The sequence below is a fragment of the Dasypus novemcinctus genome, chromosome 18 (genome assembly GCF_030445035.2).
Source record: "Dasypus novemcinctus isolate mDasNov1 chromosome 18, mDasNov1.1.hap2, whole genome shotgun sequence".
In the NCBI taxonomy this organism is placed as follows: domain Eukaryota; kingdom Metazoa; phylum Chordata; class Mammalia; order Cingulata; family Dasypodidae; genus Dasypus; species Dasypus novemcinctus.
The window spans coordinates 84,786,561-84,802,241 of record NC_080690.1 but is presented as its reverse complement, the minus strand read 5'-3'; the positions used below and the strand labels follow the sequence as shown (position 1 = coordinate 84,802,241).

At 45.3% G+C, this 15,681-nt stretch overlaps 1 pseudogene; it reads left to right on the top strand.

Annotated features, from left to right (window-relative positions):
* Positions 1 to 3,810: 3,810 nt before the first annotated feature.
* Positions 3,811 to 14,686, top strand: LOC101431726 (CMP-sialic acid transporter-like; annotated as a pseudogene).
* The last annotated feature ends 995 nt before the right edge of the window (positions 14,687 to 15,681 follow it).

Genomic DNA, 15,681 nt, shown 5'->3' with positions numbered 1-15,681 from the left:
CTCCATCAGTTGGGCTCCTGTCTACCATATGGGAGGGCCTGGGTTCACGTCCCGGGGTCTCCTGGTGAAGGCAGGCTGCCCTGCAAGCGCCACGGAGAGCTGACTCAGCAAGGTGATGCAACAAAAAAAGGGAGACAAGCAAAAACACAGAAGAGTGTGCCGTGAATGGACACAGAGAACAGACAGCAAGCAAAAAGTCACAAAGGGGGGGGGGGGGAACTCCAATACCAAAAACCCTCGCATCAAAAGCTCCAACCCTGTCCTTTGCCATGCCTTTTACCTGTGAGTCCCACCCACCAAGGGGTGGAGACTCAACGCCCTACTGACGTGGCCCAATTAACGCCTTCATCATAACTCAATCATGCCCAGGTACAGACCAGTTTACAAACATAATCCAATACCTATTTTTGGAATTCATAACTGTAGCAAACTGCTACAATCGCAATCCAGATAGAATGAAAATTTAGCAAAAATTGTAGAAGTAGAAAAGAAATAACTGAGAATGATGAGGACCTGAGCAAACCTGTGACTCTGGGACAAAAAGGGTATTTCATGACACAGTGATGAGGTAGGAACCATTGTCGAGGCACAACGAAACAGAGTTCTCTTGGAATGGAAGAGAAAAGAAAATAAGGAGGGCATAGAAAGTAAGGAGATGCTTGGAAAAGACAGGAGCTTGATGAAAAGGCACAGGGGCCAAGATGAAAGAGCTCCCTATGGCCAGAGCTGGGAGCAATTCAAACAACAAAATCAATGATGAAGTACGAGATTATAGCCCATAAATAAAATTAATGTCCGTGAGTCCATAAATATATTACTGAATAAATGAATGGGGAGGACAACTCTTCCTTACAGAAGAATGTCAATTAATAAATGCAGAAGGACTGAGGGAAATAGAAGTCACCATTCAGTCACCACACGGGAGTTAAGGCTGCAGGCAAATCTATGGGTAGGTGGTAAGATTTAGTGGGTAAAAGTTTGAGGAGAAACCAGATGTTTGCACAGACTCAAAGTTTCTCCCGCAAGACATCAGTTACTCACAAAGGGACATCCACATTAACTTTACAGTGGAGAAATGTGGCAGACACCACTTTAAATCAAGGCATCAAGGTTAGTGTCACCAATACGACACATCAATACATGTCCCCCAGCACAATGCAGTGAGCAAAGGCCCATCACTTCTGCCGTGTTCTGGCCAAAAATGTGTAACTTCATTGTAATCGTGACAAGCCCTAAATCGCAGGACATTCTACTCTTCAAAAGTATCCACGTAATAACAGTCAAAGGAAGAGGAGGAGCCGTTGCAGACTGGAAGAGACTAGAGAGATGCGGCAGCTGAATGCAACGTGGGATCCTGGACTAACCCTGGAGGAGAAAAAGGAGAGCAGCGGAAAAACTGGGGGACTCCAAGTAGAATCTGGAGTTCGGCGAACAGCACTGCATCTTTATGTACTTTTAGTTTTCATCATCATGCCATAGTCATGTAAGATGTTCGTTAACATTAGGGGAAGATGGGTTAAGAGTATGTGGGGGGAAGTGGACTTGGCCCAGTGGTTAGGGCGTCCATCTACCACATGGGAGGTCCACGGTTCAAGCCCTGGGCCTCCTTGACCCGTGTGCAGCTGCCCCATGTGCAGTGCTGATGCGTGCAAGGAGCGCCCTGCCACACAGGGGTGTCCCCCCGATTGGGGAGACCCATGCAAGGAGTGCGCCCCATAAGGAGAGCCGCCCAGTACTAAAGGAAGTGCAGCCTGCCCAGGAATGGCGCCACACACATGGAGAGCTGACACAACAAGATGACGCAACAAAAAGAAACAGATTCCTGGTGCCGCTGATAAGGATAGAAGTGGTCACAGAAGAACAAACAGCGAATGGACACAGACAGCAGATAACGGGGGGGCGGGGGGTGGAAGTATATGGGAACTACTTGTACTATTTTTACATCTTTTCTGTAAGTCTAAACTTCTAAAAATAAAATAAAAGGTTTTTTGTTTTTTTTGTTTTGTTTCGCTTTGTTTTAAAGGAACGTCAAATAACACAAGAGCCACTGGCTACAACTCCTGAAAAGTGGACACCGGAATGAAACGCGAGGTTGCTGGTTGCCTTGGTAGCAGTGGTGAAGGTGGTGGCAGGGTCAGAAAACAGGTTGCAGTGGGCTCAAGAACGGCGAGTGGTACAAAGTCAGAGCCAGCCAGCGCAGTCTGTTCCACTGAGGGCTTCAGGAATGAGGAGAAGAGGGACTGTGTTAGCTAGCACCCATTGGCTGGTCAGGTTCATGTTTTAAAGTTCATCACTTTAGAGTCACACAATAACCTCAAAAATGGCTGGAAGAGGAAAAGCAGGGCAATGAATAACAGCAGCAGCCCACCCTTGAGGCAGGGAGTCGGCTGAGGGAACCCAGGGTCCAGCGGATTCCACTATGTCTTTGTGTTTGACCAATATTCAAATAAGTGATGGAAAGCTTTTTAACATCTTAGCAATATGATACAGAAGATAATTCAGAGCTCATACCTTTCAAGAGTGAAGTGTGCCCAACATGCAATTAGGATTTCAGGGGAAGCTGGACATGCTGGTGATGTTACAGCCCAAGAAAGCAGAAAGCCTGCTTTCAAACAGGATTTTATAAAAGAAGAAGGAAAGAAGTAAAAAAGGAAGAAGAAAAGAAGAAACTCCAAAACCTCAAACAGCAACAAGGTATACATGATCAGCTTGAACAGCTTTACAATCTGTGACAGTTTGATATTGTTTTTGAATTCCAAAAATAGATACTGGATTATGATTACTAGATTGCATTGGATTCAGAGGTTCCACTGTTACCTGATTAAATAATGATTAAGGCTTTGATTGGGCAAAGCCCCCGCCCCCTTTGGTGGGCAGAGAAGGGAAGTTTTGAGCTGGAGCCCAGGAAGTAAACACATAGCAGCTGAGCCTGGAGAAGAGAGCCTCTGGAAGAGAGGAACCAGGAAGCCTGAACCCTGGCAGATGCCGGCAGCCATCTTGCCCCAACACTTGGCAAGGGAAGTAACTTATGCTTAATGGCCTGGTATCTGCAAGCTTCTACCCCAAATAAATACCCTTTATAAAAGCCGACAGATTTCTGATATTTTGCCTCAGTACCCCTTTGGCTGACTAATACAGAATTTGGTACTAGAGAGTGAGGTAGTGCTTTTGCCATTACCAAAATGCTGGAACAGTTTTATAAATGGGTAAGGGGTATTTTTGGGAGCACTTGTGAGGTGCTTGATAGAAAAGGACATTATTGCTTTGCAGAGACTGTTGGTAGGGATATGGATGCTAAATAGAATTTTTGTGATGCCTTAGGAGGAAATGATGAAACTATTATTAGAAACTGTTTTAAAAGTTGTTTTAAAGTTGAAGAGAACTTAGGAAGATTACTCCTGGTGTTTTATGGAAGGCAGAATTTGAAAATGGTGAGCCTGGGCATTTAGCTGAAGAACTTTCCAAAGTAAACTCAGAGAATATGGCTTGGCTTTTCCTTGCAGCTTATAGCAAAATACTAGAAAAGAGAGATAAGCTGAGGACTGAACTGTTGGTCACAGAGAAACTAGAAACTGTTTCCAGAAATTTCAAGCCTCTTGGAATCAAACTCCCAGACCATAGTGCCCCATTTGAAGACTTAACTAAGCTTAGAACTTGTAAATCAAGTTTGAAGATGCAGTTATCTAGGAAAGACTTGTGGAAAGTCTTACTGTCTGATGGCTTGGGCCCCTGCTTCTTGCATGCTAAACCAACAAGCTTTTTAAGAGAGCTGTATGAACAAAACCACTCTCAGCTTGGACTAAAGGGGACATGGAAAGGTGAGATTGAAGGAGAAACAACTTCAAGAGGAAAACAATGGATGTTGAGATCTGGAATTAAGATACCACCTTGGGCCAAGAGAGGAACCCCACCCATGTGTTCAGAGAAGGTGAGTTTGCCCCAGCAGTTGAAAAGGGTGGATGTTCCCATTCAATGTTCAGGGAGAGTTTTCCCACCCCAGGGTACAGAGAGGGTAGAGGACATTCCTCAAGGATTAGGGCAGTTAAGGTCAGCACCCCATAGGTCTGAGAGGGGTGGGCCTGTCCCCCATGGATTAGGGAAGGTCAGGTGGTCAACTCATTGCTCTGAGAGGGTTCAGCCTGCATGCCAAAGGTTAGGGAAGGCCAGGAAGTCAACTCATTGCTCTGAGTGGGTTGAGCCTGTTTGCCTAAGGTTAGGGGGAATGTTGTCTTCACCTCACGGTATTAGTTGGGTTAAGTCTCTAACTCAAAGATTGAGCAAGGTGTGGCAATCACCCCAATGCTCTTTGAAGGTGAGTCTGGAGCTTGGTTGCCACCCAGATGCTTGTTGAGGGTAGAACCAAGATAATGGCCATTGGGCAAGCCTGTGGAAAGGTAGTCCTCATGAGGCCTCAGGGAGAAGAAACCATCATCTTACGAATGACTCTGACTTTGACATCTAATAAAGTATGTCCTGCAGGTTTACTGAAATGTAAGGGACCCATGACTCATGTTTCCCTCCCAGTTTCTCTTTATTGTAATGAAAATGTTTGTCCTTTGTCTGTTCATTTGTGGATTGGAAACAGATAAATTGTTTTCTAAGTTTCAGAGGTCTACAGCAGATGGGACTTTGCCCCAATTCAAACTGCTTCATTTTTTTTTAAGATTTTATTTATTTCTCTCCCCTTCCCCTCTGCTGTCTGTGCTCTTGTATCCATTCACTGTGTGTTATTCTGTGTCAGCTTGATTCTTGTTAGGTGGCACTGAGAATCTGTGTCTCTTTTTTGTTGTGTCATCTTGCTGTGTCAGCTATCCACATGTGCGGCGCCACTCCTGGGTGGGCTGCGCTTTTTTTTTTTTCATGTGGGGTGGCTCTCCTTGCAGGGCACACTCCTTGTGCATGGAGCACCCCTATGCAGGGACGCCGCTGTGTGGCACGGCACTCCTCGTGCACGGAAGCACTGCACATGGGCCAGCTTACCACATGGGTCAGGAGGCCCTGGGTATCAAACCCTGGACCCTCCATATGGGAAGTGGACGCTCTGTCAGTTGAGCTATGTCTGCTTCCCCAAACTGTTTCTTTTAAACTGATTATAATATGATTTTGTACTTAGTGTTGTTACTGAAATGTTTTTTTTTTTAATATTGTAATGTTTTTTTGGAATTCAGAGGGTGGCGTATGGCAGTTTGATATTGTTTACGAATTTCAAAAATAGATATTGGATTATGTTTGTAAACTGGACTATTCCTCTGGGCATTTTAGATTTTATTGGATTCAGAGATTTCTTTCACTTGATTAAATAATGATCAAGGCTTTGATTGGGCCATGTCAGTAGACCATTACATCCCTGCCCCCTTGGTGGATGAGGACTCACAGAGAAACTGCATCACAGAGAAGGGAGGTGGGAGTTTTGAGCTCAAGCCCAGGAAGTAAGCACACAGAGGAACAAAATACCAGAGCCCAGGGAGAATTAAGCCCCGGGAAGAGAGGAATCCATTAAGCCTGAACCCTGGCCGACATCGGCAGCCATCTTGCCCCAACATGTGGCAACAGACTTTGGTGAGGGAAGTAACTTATGCTTTATGGCCTGGTAACTGTAAGCTTCTACCCCCAATAAGTGCCCTTTATAAAAGCCAACACATTTCTTTTCTTTTTTTTTTTTTTAATTCATTTTTAAAAAAATATTACATTCAAAAAATATGAAGTCCCATTCAACCCCACCGCCCCCACCCCCCACACCCCCCACAGCAACACTCTCTCCCATCATCATGACACATCCATTGCATTTGGTAAGTACATTTCTGGGCATCGCTGCACCTCATAGTTAATGGTCCACATCATAGCCCACACTCTCCCACATTCCATCCAGTGGGCTCTGGGGGGATCTACAATGTCCCATAATTGTCCATGAAGCACCACCCAGGACAACTCCAAGTCCTAAAAACGCCTCCACATCTCATCTCTTCCTCCCATTCCCCACACCCAGCAGCCACCATGGCCACCCTTCCCACACCAATGCCACATTTTCTCTGTGGACATTGGATTGGTTGTGTCCATTGCACATCTATGTCAAGAGGGGTCTTAGATTCCACATGGATACTGGATGCAATCCTCCTGCTTTCAGTTGTAGGCACTCTAGGCTCCATGGTGTGGTGGTTGACATTCTTCAACTCCATGTTAGCTGAGTGGGGTAAGTTCAATAAATCAGAGTGTCTGGCCAACACATTTCTGGTATCTTTCATCAGCACTCCTTTGGCTGGCTAATATACAATCTACTAATATAAGAACAATTACAAGAAATTCTTCAAAAATAGACTTGCCCAAATTTATGTCTCAAAAGCCCTCATCTAATCTCACGTCACCAGAGAAAAGGCTATCAGAACTTTTCCCTAAGAAATCTTTCTTTACTCCCTGATACTGCAAGTGTCCCCATCTGGCTTAATGTGAAACAATGCCAGAATTACTAAATAGTAAGATGGCTGCAGTCAGTATCACACAGTAGCTTTTCCTTCAGAGAAGCGTAGGGCCCAGGCCTTACGGTCCCACCTGGATGTTTAAGATCCTCCTGACCTGGACTTGAGGCAGCCTGCAGCTCTGAGCTCAAGCGTATCTACAAGCCAGGGTTCCTAATGGATCATCTTGGCGCAGGTGATGGGTTAAGGAATCTTTCATCTCTGACTGTGCTAAGTGCATATCCCTTTCTAGCTTTAACTCTTTCTCTAAGGGGCACGCAGAGTCCTTTGCCCTTGTTCTGCCTTGATAACCACCCACTAGTTTCCTAACAGGTGCCAGGCTATAGCTGCCGCTATCTGGTGGTCTCCCTTTTCCTTATTTAAGTGCAGCTGCTCTGCCACCTGCTGTAGCACAACCAGCACACCTGCTGGAGTTTTTAGGGTGTCCCCATATTCTTTTGGCGGTCCCCATTCATCCAGGAGGACAACCATCCCTCCCCACATGGACATTATAGGCCAACCCAGGATTTCCCGTACAGATTCTCCTTTCCCTGAGCTCATGCCCGCCACTGCTGGTGGTCCTTCAGTCTCTTGCCTGGCTCACCAACTGACCCAGCCCAGTCCTGAAGAGCATGGACTGGTGTGGCTGTGAGACCGAAGGGTGCACCTGGCACTGTGTCAGACATAGGCTTTGCTGGAACTTACAAACAGGAGAACATCCCTGGTGGCAGCCGTCTGGAGAATGGAATTAGTGCTTTGCAAAGAGGCAGGACAATGAGGGGTGACAGAAGGGTTTTCAGACATTGCATAGGGCATGAGAACAGGGTTCCAGCTAGGGTCCCGTGATGGCGCATATAGGGTCTGGTGACATTATCACCACGTAGGCAGGAGTGAAGCCTTGCTCCTCTGAGGAGATCTGGGTTATAATACCATCTATACATATGTTCCCCTCTGGGGAGGGCTATTAGCCTTTAGCTTATGTCCAGGCCATGGGTGCCTATGTGCTGAGGACTTGGGGAGCCTGGGCCCTGGGTCCCCACAGCCATTCTGAGTAAAGCCCAAAAGCCACCTGAGGCTGGGGTGAGAGGGTCACTTCTTTCTAAGGCTGATTTCCCACAGACTCTGTTCCTCAAGGTAGCAGAGTCTGGGAAGAAGGAGGGTGGACATGGGCCTGCCTACCCCTTAGGACCAGTGGGCAGGGGAGTAATTATAATTTGTTCTAATTCAGAAGAAAATAGGAATACAATAATGAATATATAATGGAATGAATCTAGCCTAGATTCATCTTTATGCCAAAGCAGTCAAAAATGGTAATTTTTAACTTTTTTTTTTAATGAAAGGAAGGACTCAGGAAGGTGAAAGCACCCAGGGCCCACCAAAGTCACCCTGCAGCCTCGGCCCCACACTCAGCACTCCTGCCACAACCTGGCCACCGGGACCCTCACTTCTGGGCTCCCCCTTACCCTCCCCCCGCACTTCCCAGCCATGGAAGGGGGAGAAGCATGGTCTTCGCTGTCCACAGCGATTTGGGATGTGTGTGGCCACCCCAGGCCCAGGTCCCCGCTATGGTCCCCTACAGTTCAGCCACCAGGACCCCCAAACACTGCCTTTGCCCTTCAGTGTCAAAGTTCTCTTGGCTCATCCCCTCCTCCAACTCAGAGGCAAGTCTGTGGCTTGAGTCCAGCCCAGAAGCAGGAGTATAATACTGTTAGTTATAATAGCATAGCAGTAGTAATTTTCATTACCATAACTAACATTTACTGAGCAATGTCATGCTACACTCCCCCAACTCTATTGGTTTGGTGTTACTATCCCCATTTTTCATATGAGGAAACTGAGGTAGAGGGAATTGAATGACTCAACTAGGGAGTGGTGCCCACAGCATTTGAGCTCAGGCTGTAAAAGACAAGTCAGACTGGGGACCCCTCAGTTTTCATAGCCAAACCCCATCAGAGTGCTGTGAACCAAGAAGTGCAGGTGGCCTTTAGACGCTAGACAAGGCAAGGAAACAGTCTCCCCTAGAATCTAGAGATGGGAGCCAAGCTCTTACAACACCTTGATTTTAGTCCAACGAGACCTATCTTGGACTTCTGACCTCTAGATTTGTAAAATAATGTGTTGTACGCTGTGTTAAACCAATTTGTTGCTATACAATTGCTCAAAGTTTTCTCTTTTTTTTGTTTCTGTAGAGTTGATAGTAATTTCTTATTTTAATAATTTAATTCATCTATCTTTTTCCTTAGTCAATCTAACAAAAATTTGTCAAATTTTTTTATATTTTCAAAGAACCTATTTCTTTTGTTTCTTTTTCTCTATTGTTTTTCTATTTTTCATTTTATCTCCACTCTAATCTTCATTATTTCCTTCATTCTGCTAGCTTTGGGTTTAGTTTGTTTTGTTTTGTTTGTAGTTCCTTAAGGCACGCAGATTATCAATTTGATATCTTCTTTTTTAATATAGGCATTTCCAGCTATAAGTTTCCCTCTTAGTAATATAGGCATTTACAGTTGTGTTTCCCATTTAGCAATGCTTTTGCAGTATCCCATAAGTTTTCATGTTGCGTTTTCATTTTCATTGACCTGTAAAAATGTTCTCATTTCCCATGTAACCTGACCTTTCCCTTTCTTCTTTGATACATTGGTTATTTGAGTGTGTTGTTTAATTTGCACATATTTAGGGATTTTCCAGTTTTTCTTCATTATTGAGTTCCAGTTTCACTCCAGCTCTCTCTAACCACTCCAGGTCTATTTTGGTTGCTGTTTTAATGGGATGCCTTTTTCAATCCATTCTTTTACTTTCAATATTTTTGTGTCTTTGTATTTAAAGTCTTTTGTAGGCAGCACATAGATGGATCATGCCTTTTTTTCCTAATCCATTCCTCCTGTCTTGGCCTTTTGAGAGTTTAATCCATTTACATTTAAAGCAATTACTGATAAGGAAGGACCTCTGTCATTTTGCTCTTTCTTGTGTGTCTTCTGTGTTTTTTATTACTCATTTCCTTCATTACTGCCTTTGTGTGTTTAGTTGATTTTTTAGGGTACTATTTTGAATCACTTCTTTTCTTTTATGCATATGTTTCAGTTATTTTTAGTGGTTAATTTGGGGATTACAATTAACATCTTAAACAAACAACCTAGTTTGAATAATACCAATATAATTTCAATAATATATGTGCATTCTGTACTATATATCTCTGACCCTCCCCCTTTGTATTGTCACAGATTACATCTTTATACCTTGTGCCCTTTAAAATAGATTTATAATTATTTTTAATAAATTTGCCTTTAAAATAATATAGAAAAAAGATAAGTTATAAACAAAAAATACAATACTAGCTTTATATTTACCTATATAGTTACCTTTACCTGTGTTCTTTATTTCTTCTTATGGCTTCAAGTTAGTCTCATGTCCTTTCATTTCATCCTCAAGGACTACCTTTAGCATTTCTTGTATGGAAGATCTACTAGTAAGGAAATTCATCAGCTTTTGTTTGTCTAGGATAGACTTAATTTATCCTTCATTCATGAAGAATAGTTTTGCTGGATATTGAATTCTTAGATGATAGGTTGTTGTTTTGGTTTGGTTTTCATTACTTTATGTCATCCCATTGCCTTCTAGCCTCTGTTAATCTTACTGATTACTGAGTATCTCTTACTGAGGATCTCTTTTATTTAACCAGTTACTTCTCTTCTTGCTGCTTTCAAGATTCTTGCTTTGTCTTTGGGTTTTGAAATTTTAACTCTTATGTGCCTCTGTGTGGGTCCCTTTGAGTTTATCCTTCTTGGTATTCATTGGACAGCTTGGTTGTGTGTATTCATGTCATCCATCAAATATTTTCCGTCCCTTTCCCTCTCCTACTTCTGGGATTTCTATGATGCATATGTTGGTGCACTCAATGGTGTCCCACAGATACCTCAGGTTCAGTCAATTTTCTTCATTCTTCTTTCTTTTTTCTCCTCAGACTGGATAATTTCAACTGATTTATCTTCAAATCCACTAATTCTTTATTCTATCTGTTCAAATTGACTGTTGAGCTCTTCTAGTGAATTTTTCATTTCCGCTATTGCACTTTTTAGCTTCAGAAATTCCATTTGGTTCCTTTTAATAATTTCCGTCTCTTCATTGACATTCCCTATTTGTTTATACATCTTTCTCCTGACTTCCTTTTGTTCTTTGTCCGTATTTCCTTTACTGTATTGAACATGTTTAAGACAGTGGATTTAACATCTTTGATTAGTAATTCCAATGCGTGGGCTTCCTCAAGGATGGTTTCTCTCAAATTTTTTTCCCTGTGAATAAGTCGCACTTTTCTGTTGTCTTTGTATGCTCTGTAACTTTTTTTTTGAGAACTGAACATTTGAGTATGATAATGCAGTAAGTCTGAAAATCAAATTCTCCTCAGAGATTGCTGATTTTTGCTTGCTGAGGGTCACAGTCATCTTTGTCTAGTGTCTTTTACAAACCAGCATTACAAAGTCTATGTTCCTTGTCATGTGTGGTCATGACATGACATTCTGCTCTATTATTTCTGCAGTCAGCCAGTGACCTCACAGAGATTTCCTTAACGGTCTGGCAACAAACAAACAAACAAATGAAAACATGTCCTGTCTCTTTAAGTCATCCAACAGACACTGCTCCAGAGGCCACTGCTGCCCAAGAGGGCCAAAACGAAGGCAAGCATCTGTGCTGGTCCCTCTGGGGGTTGCCGGGTCAACCAAAATGCACAACCCTGAGATCTGTGCAGGGCTGTTGGGGAATGATGGCTGCCCCAGGAGAGTTCTTGCTTTTACCTCAGAAGAACGTTGAACAAATACTTAAAGAATTTCCTTTGGGAATGTTAGTTTATTATTCAAGTTATACTGCTTGACAGTGATGACCCTGGTGGCTGAACTTACACTATAGCTTTAAGATAAACAAGGACATCGGGCGAAGAATTCTACTTTTCAACCACCGCGGTGGGTATCACAGAAGAGCTACTGCCAAGTGTGGGAATTCTGGCTAAGGGTGTAGGAAGAGGAGGCACAAGGGGACACATTCCTCTCCTTGTTCTCCAATTTTCAGAGTGACAAACTCAGGAATTAAATAGAACTACCAAGCCTGAAATCAATTATTTTAAGCTTGCCTTCATAACCGAGCCAGGATCTTGTGCCTCCTCGTTGTCCTCATCAGATCAGGAGCTGGAAGAATGAGACCTGTGGTTGACCAAATGTAGGTCAGGAGCCTTGGCTTCAGCCGGTTGACAGGACAATTGGGGGAGGAGGCGGCCGTGGAACCTCTGCAGCCAACACGGAGCTTCAGAATTTCTTCTGAGAGACTGGTAGTCTGAGTAGATTCAAGGCGTCTTTAAGAGAAAACGTCTTGGGGAGCCCCGAGGAACTGTTGAAGTTGAGTGTGCCATCGTTGTATATGCTGCTCACAACAAGGTGGTTTCCTAGCGCTCAGCAATCTGCAGCAGCGTCCCAGGTGACTGGCCAGTAAAAGACTCCCTGTACTGCGCTACGTACTGGTTTGGTTTTTTTTAAGATTTATTTTTTATTTATTTCTCTCCCTTCCCCGCCGCGCCCCCCTCAGTTGTCTGCTCTCTGTGTCCATTTGCTGTGTGTTCTTCTGTGACCACTTCTACCCTTATCAGCAGCACGGGAATCTGTGTTTCTTTTTGTTGCGTTATCTTGTTGTGTCAGCTCTCCGTGTGTGTGGCACCATTCCTGGGAAGGCTGCACTTTCTTTTGCACTGGGCGGCTTTCCTTATGGGGCGCACTCCTTGCGCGTGGGGCTCCCCTACGCGGTGACACCCCTGTGTGACACAGCACTCCTTGCGTGCATCAGCACTGCGCGTGGGCCAGCTCCACACTGGTCAAGGAGGCCCGGGGTTTGAACTGTGGACCTCCCATGTGGTAGACGGACGCCCTAACCACTGGGCCAAGCCCACTTCCCCCTACGTACTGTTTTAATGTCAGCTGGATAGTCAGCAGGTTACAATGGATCTCAATTTTATGTATGTATGATGGAGTCACACTTGTACAGTGGAAACCAGCCTAAGCTTTTAAAGTTGGCATGGAACAGAATCCATTTTTAGGGTTTGGCACTCTAGCTATTGCTTGTATGGGATTAGCAGGAGTGTGTTTTGAAACAGTTTTAAAGAGTCCAGGCACTTCCTTTTGGGTGAGAACTATTCAAGTGTATCTATGGGGGATTGTTGTGACATTAGTTGGTGTTTACTTGTCAGAAGGAGCAGAAATTCAAGAAAAAGGATTTTTCTATGGTTACACGTATTATGTCTGGTTTGCCATCTTTCTTGCAAGTTTTGGGGCCTCCTCCCTTCTGTTCTGGTCAAGGATAGAGACAACATCATGAAAGCCTTTTCCAAAGCAGCCGCTTCTGCCCTCTCCACCACTTGGTGATACTGTCAGGGTAGAGGCAGCCCTCACGAGTCCTCTGCCTGCCCTTCTTGCATGTGTGTCCCCATCTCCGTAGGTTAACCAGACACGACTCTACATCCATCCAAGGCGGAGAAACAGCTTCGAGAGAGAGTCAGTGTGTGATTTCAGCCTCAAGAGAAACTCATAGTGAGAATGTACCATTTGCATTAATCTAGAGCCTTAAGTAAATCTCAAAAGGTGGCTTAAACAAACACAAATTTAACTGTAGAGCAAAAGGATTAAGAAGAAAGCTATCTGAGTGAAGTGCTAAAACAGAGACTTAATGTGACCTGTTTGGGGTCAACCCACTTTATTTTAGAATGAAGAAATTTTATTATTGTATATATAATGAATATAAGTGTGGAGATGAAATGGTAATTAAAAATCATGTGAGCCTTCAGTATTCAAATAACAAGGTTTGGAACTATGTGTAACAGTTAAAGTGCCAAAGCCCATTCCACACTAACTGTGCTTTTGTTCTTGGTTCAGAGGAGAGAGATGACAACTCTTAACCTCCAGTTCACATACAGCAGCAGTAAAGACCTCGCTTCTTTCCTTCAAAAGAGAGGCAGAGCAAGGCAGGCTAGTGCAGAAACAAAGCGAATGTGTAACTTTTTCTCAAACAGAATCCTGTCTTATAACTTAGACACTGAGTTCTGAGGGGTGCCTGAGTACCCCTTAGTGCCGTATTTGTGCCATTCATTGTCTAGATATGTAATTCTTTGCTGTTAGACAATATACTTTTCTTCCAAAAAAATTTCTAATGTCATTTTTGTCTTTTTTTAAAAGTGTGTTCAACTGTTGATGTCTCATTAATTTGTGAAATTTTAGTGTTTTAATAAATTTCTATAATGTTAATGGGAAAATTCAGCAATAAATTTAATTTATTTATATGAAAAAAAAAATGCACAATCCTAAGTGTTTGGAGGGTGAGGTCCCTGGTACCAGCCCTGGCCCCAGCCAGCCACTTGGGGAACCAGCCCCTAGCCCCCCAGCTGTGGCAGAGCTGAGGGGCTCATGCCCACCACCTCCTGCAAAGGTCAGCATTCCCTGGTCGCTGAGTGGCCAGTCGGGTTTCAGAGCCCCTAAAGACGTTGCTCCGACCACTTTCTTCCAGTTTAATGATTGTGTGGGTGAGGTGGGGACCAACTCCTATATCTTCCTACTCTGCTGTTTTGTGTGCCATCGTTCTTATTATTTTTTTTTAATCTCTTTCTCCCCAGTTAGTAAGTAAATGCCACAAGGTCAGGGATTTGTACCTATTTGGTTCCTGTCTGGTTTCAACCTTTTGTGAACCCCAGAAAATTATGTTCTGAAGTGAAAACCTGCCTGAGCGTCTGGACCTTTGGTGGTTGGGGACCTTCTCGTTGGACCCCTTTCGATGGGACCGCTGCAGGCGAGGGCCTTTGGTTAGACAGTGGCCCTGCTTGGGCTGCGTTCAGCTGGGCCTTTGCCTGGAGAGCCTCAGTGCGGGGGGGCCCGGTGGCCCTGACCCTCTGGCTGGAGCCTTTTATAAATGGGAGAAGCACGCGGAGAGGCAGAGAGGAAGAGCTGCCGTTCTGCCTGCCGTGTGGGAGGGCTCCAGGTCGCCTGCAGATGCAGAGAGGCTGCGAGAGGGGCCGGGGGCTGGAGTCCACGGAGCGCCCAGAGCGGAAGGGACGCACCCAGGGAGAGACGGCCCCGCGCCTGACGGCCCACAGCCGAGCTCGGGGAGAAGGCGGGCCTGGAGAAGGCCCCGACCCGCCGCCGCGGTCCTCGCCCATGGCCGGCGTCCAGGATGCCCGCAGCCCGCCTTCCGCGAGGCAGCACCTCTGACGGCGGCTCGGTCTGGGCATTCTCACAGCCTCAGGACTACGATTTTACCCTAATAAATTTCTATCATAAAATCCAACCCATTTCTGGTGTTTTTGCGTGGGCAGCCTTTAGTCAACTAAAACAGTTCCCTCCTGGCTCCCCAGTGCCTAGTGCTGGGCCTGGCGTACAGCCAATGCTCAATTAATATTTGTTAACGAACAGTCAAGTGTGTGGGTTCTGAACCAGAGTTCCTGGGTGTGAATCCCAGCTCTGCACTGGCCGGCTATGTTGCCTGGGGCACATGTTTTAAACCCTCTGAGCCTCAGTTTCCTCGTTTGTAAGATGGGGCTATTTTCAAAAATGAAATGCATGTAGCCTGGCAACCCCGTAAATGCCAGTTGTTTTTGCTAGTGCTTCCTCTGCTACACCTCCAGACACCCACTGTGGCTGCCTAACCAACTACCACGAGCTTAGATGCTTACACGCTTTTCTTTCCTCCCAGTGTCGGGGGTCGGGAGTGCAGGCCTGGCTAGGCAGGTCTCTTGCCAGGCTGCGATCAAGGCACGAGCCCTGCCCCAGGATCACCCAGGGGCTTAAGCACAGACTCCTGGGGCCCCCAAGCCAGGTTGCTGCTGGCCACGGGGCAGAATCCCGGTCCCTCCCCTTCCTGCATGTGTGACCCTAAACTAAGACCCAGCTCCCGTGAGGCTCGGCGCTCTCCTCTGTGCCATTAGGTGGGGAAAGGGTATCATAGGGCCCGTACGTGCTTTCTAAAAATAAGGCAGAATTAGTGCTCCCCACGGCGTCTCGCACACGGCAGTCACTCCCCATTATAAGTTTTACAAATGGTAAGAGCCCACGTGCAAACGACCCTCGGCTCCTCCAGCCCCAGTGTCCCCGTCTGCTCTGGGCACTTGGGGCCTCCCCGGGAAGACTGGACAGCACCGCGCTGCACATGCCTCTCGGAGCCTAGACACAATCCACACAGTGTTTGGGGCCTGGTTCTCCCAGTGCTC